The sequence below is a fragment of the Poecilia reticulata genome, chromosome 2, assembly GCF_904066995.2.
Source record: "Poecilia reticulata chromosome 2, P_reticulata-male-v2, whole genome shotgun sequence".
Taxonomy (NCBI): Eukaryota; Metazoa; Chordata; class Actinopteri; order Cyprinodontiformes; family Poeciliidae; genus Poecilia; species Poecilia reticulata.
In genome coordinates, this window is record NC_088831.1 from 42,976,344 (window position 1) to 42,980,784 (window position 4,441).

The window sequence follows — 4,441 nt, forward strand, 5'->3', positions numbered from 1 at the left end:
TTGGCATTTTCTGGCAGGGTCCGTCACCCCGGGGCTTTTTCATTTGCTCTCTATTGACTTGGTGTTAATTGGGTTGGGATAAAGATGCATCCAGATTTCAACCTCGGGTTCAATCATCTTAAAGCTTTATTGTGTGTTTTTTAGACGTTTAACAAGCAATGAATGGATGTTTGAAAGAAGGAGATTGGCGGGTGAAATCATGGAGAGGCAACGGGGGAATCAATGGGAGACTGAAATGTTTGTTTGAGAAAAATCCCTCAAAATTTCAGCATTTTTATCAAATTCATCATTTTGCCATGATGAAGCTACTCAGTTAATTGTCAAGGTGCCGACAGAAAGAGAGAGAGAGAGAGAGAGAGAGAGAGAGAGAGAGAGAGAGAGAGAGAGAGAGAGAGAAGACAGAATACACGTTGTTTTAAGTTATTCTTCAACGGGTTTTCAGCATTAAGCACTAAATTAATAACACCTACATCTCCAGGTTTCATTTTGTGAACGGAATACTCACTTCCGGGAAATTTGTAACCGGCAGCCATCTTGGCAAGCCTTTACACGGAGTTACTATGACAACAATAAACAAACCACAAACTTAGAACTCGCTCTCGCCTCCCTCGTTCCTTATAAACACTCTAAGTACATTACAACTATTACTCCATTACTGTTTGTGAGTAAGAGTACACTCTATCCACATCTGTGTAATACCAAGGTAAATATTAATGGTATATGCTGTAGTTCTTTCTGTCGAACTAGCTAAATTAGCTTAGCTAATGTAGCTTTTAGCTGAAAGTTAAAGAATCGTCTTTTTGCCCTCCAGCGTTGGGCGCATGCGCGAAATTTCCGGACGCAAACAATAACATGCAGCGTGTCTAAATTGTTTGATGCACCATAATGTCATTTCCAATATTTATGTCATTTAAGTAAGGCATTGGAGATTATCTCACTGATAGTCTTGCTAACACATCAGGGCATTACACTAAGCTAAGCTAAGCTGAGCGGCATCCATTTGTATAAATCTGATGTTAGTATTTTAAGCATCATCTGCCTGAAACAGTCTTTGTCTCACCATTACTGGGGCTAGCAGGGTTGGGCTTCAGGGGTATAACTGTAACAAATAGAGTATCCTGTTAAGAGCATCAGGGTGTTTAAGTGTGTAATCATTTGTTGCCTCTCATCCCTGCAGACCCAGCAGCCAGATGGAGGGAAGTCAGCGCTGGAAGACTCATGAAATCCCAGCAATTTGAGAGTGCACCCCAAGGAATCTCATTAAAGCAGCTCCACACGTCAATGATGCAGCCCCGCTCTGCTGTTTTTCTTACTGAGCAGGAGCTGTCCATGACGGATTAACTGGATAATGGTATTGGTTTCACATCAGCACTGCAGCAGGAACACCACAGTGGATGTACCAGGATAGCCCGGCTCTTCCCTCTGCCTCCTGCTTCTCAGCTAAGTAATTATTCCTTAAGCCCACCTACCCAGGCAAACAAAAATAAAATTGATTTCCCATTATGTGAGGCATAGCTCCTGCTGTGGAGGTCCTGTCAGGGTGACCAGGCAGGTGCAAACATGTCTAACCTGCGCGTCCTCGGCTGGTGTGTCGGATCGCACGCTGAAGAAAACACCACCTAACACCATTTCTCCACACAAGAGTCGTTCAGGCTCATAGTGAGAGAGCGAAAGCTGAATGTTCACAATGACACACTGCTGCTTTGATTGAAAGAGACTTCCTGCTCTTGCAGCTTAGCCACTGTATCCCTAACTGGATCTTCTCCAGTCTTTGACTTTGTTTCAGACTAAATACATCAAAGGATGATGATGCTGGCTGATTTTGCATATTTAGATCCCAGATCACTCAGTAAATTAATGCACAATGTCAGAAAAGTATTTTGGGAAGTGTTTTTATGTCGTTAAGAAGGGCTGATGCTGAAACTTTCCTTTATTATGCTGCTCCTAATTGGCTTGCAGTGTGGGATACACAAGAGCACAACACACACACACACCTTAAAGGACTGACCTTCAGGAAGAAAGTCATATTTTTCACTTGAAGCAAATATGAGCTCCTCTGCATCAATATTTGGTCCCTTTACATCATGAAACATAAAAGCCGCTGGACTGTTTTGAGTGCAGGAAGGATAACTTCATTCTGCAAATAGAATGACCCTGTCAAAACAATAAATGGATAACATACTCTTATAATAAAAATACGTTTATTCATAAAACGCATTCATACAACATACTGAACAGTTACAAGGAAATTAAAGACAAAATAAAACAGTAAGAAGGGATTGGTGTGTTAATTAAAAAGTCTTAATAATTGGTTAAAAAGAAACAAAAACTTAAAAAAAAAAAAGTTAAAGTATGTTTATATGATTTTTGCATATTTGTTAAAATTGTCACTATAGCCCTGTGGTCCTACTGCCATCTGCAGTAATTCACCAACAACCAATCAGAGCCAGGATGAGGGTCTTGGTGTTGTCAATCATGCTGGCGTATGTCTGCTGGGCAGGACACTGGCTGTCCAGTAGATGGCAGTGTATAAGACATAGGAGCTTGTTTTAAGTCAGTAGTTATCTACATTATCTGTGTTCAATAGTTATTTACTTAAAACAACGTCCTGTAATCTTGCTGAAAAGTTAGGTGTAAGTTAGTTTTGTTTTATTCAAGTGTACTAAGATATTTTCACAAGAAACTAGACAAAAATACACGGTAAGCTTGTTTTTTTTTTTTCCAGTTTCAATAAAACCTGCCTTATTAATGAAGTTGAAAAAACAAAATGTATCAGTTTGTTTATTGTCTGATGCAATAACAATAAATATAATAGGATTTATGTTCTTTTCACTTCTTATTTAGGGAATAGTTTTGTGCTGTTGCAAAAGCAGCATCCATTTTAATTCACAGCTGCTATGGCCGCCGAAGCAGGTGTCGATCACAGCGGGCCAACTCGCCCAAAGCCTCGAGTGGCTGGAACTCATTAGAAAAAGCTGACCGTGTTTTGGTGCTGTCATAGTTTGTTCATCCAGAGACCCAATGTGAGACATTCCTCGGGGCGGAGAGAGGTTAATCAGCAGGGCGAAAACAATGAGCTGAGGTCCTGCAGGTGGGGAGGGATGGAGGCGGAGGAGGAGGAAGATGATAGGTGGTGTCCGAGGGAGTGCGAAGGACGGCGCGGTGGGTCGACTGTGAAATGAGAAGGGTGCGTTTGGAAATGCACAAGGACGTCCAGGATGCTGCTCCTTTCTGTGCATGTAGCAGATTTCTTCTAACTGAATACAAAGTCACAGCACAGCGTCTGTGTTGAATTACAAAAACTTCCACTTCTGTCACCTGTGAAAGATGCTGCGTTATTGTGAGACCACAGCAGATTCTTCTGTTCACTTTCATTCCCCCCAACGCTTTGCAGAGTTGTCATCTTGTGACGCAGCGCATCTGTTCAGAGCGCCACACTCCTTAGCGTTATTGATGGCAGAGGTAGGATGGCATGACGGGAAAAAGTCAGACGTCTTTTCAGGCAGCAATCAATAGACTGTATAAAATGAGCTTAAACGGAAAGAAAGGACTCTTGAAGAACCTCTGCAAAGAGATGAATTCCCCTCTTCACGTTAAAGCAACAAATATTTTATGATTTTATTAAGTTTTTATGTGATAAAAGACAAAATAGTGCATAACTGTGAAAATTATTTGAAATGATTTCCATTTGGAGGTCTTCTTATCTATTTTTCTTCCAGTTTTTCCACATATATCTCAGTAAAGTTGGATGGAAAGCATCTTTAAGCATCAGTTTACAATAATTTGCAGGTCATGGCACAGATTTAGGTTTTGATTTGACCATTTGTACCTTTCAGTTGTAACTTTGTAGCTTTGATTGTATGTTTAGGCTCATTATGACAAACCTCCACCAGACTCCAGCAGGCTCTCCTTGGTCTCTATTCAGTTCCATCAAATTTGATTGAATGACAAAAACATTAATTTGTTCTCATCTGCAGTGGCAAATATTTATAAAGCATTGACATGTTTTGTTGATTAGCAGCAATTTAATCATTTTCTTGACCGGAGATGATTTAAAAAATAAAAATATATGTAGATATATGTATGAGAACATTTCATAATATAGCATAGAACATTCAACTCATGTTTATTTGTAATGCACATTTCAGCTTGTTGAAAGTGCAAGAAAGTGCTGCATAAACTTTACCCCTTTCAAAATAAGAGCATAAATAGAAACGTCCAACTCCTTGATAACCTAAACTTCAACACAAATGTTTAACTTTACTCAGCTGAAAGTTTACAAAACAGCCAGATAAATTTGTGTTTTAGGATTTATCCAGAAAAATTAACTTTGGGGAAGCCAATTGCACTAAACTAAAAATTAGCTCTGCTATTCGCACATTAGCAGAAGTATGTCTACCACTCCAGCTGAGTTGGTGCGTCAAATAAAATAAAAAAAAAT

General features: G+C 39.7%; 1 long non-coding RNA gene across 1 annotated transcript; it reads left to right on the forward strand.

Annotated features, from left to right (window-relative positions):
• The first annotated feature begins 453 nt into the window (after positions 1 to 453).
• LOC103461808 (uncharacterized) lies at positions 454 to 1,282 on the forward strand. Its single transcript, XR_533212.2, has 2 exons — positions 454 to 703; positions 1,178 to 1,282. It is a non-coding gene; the product is annotated as an uncharacterized LOC103461808 (long non-coding RNA).
• The last annotated feature ends 3,159 nt before the right edge of the window (positions 1,283 to 4,441 follow it).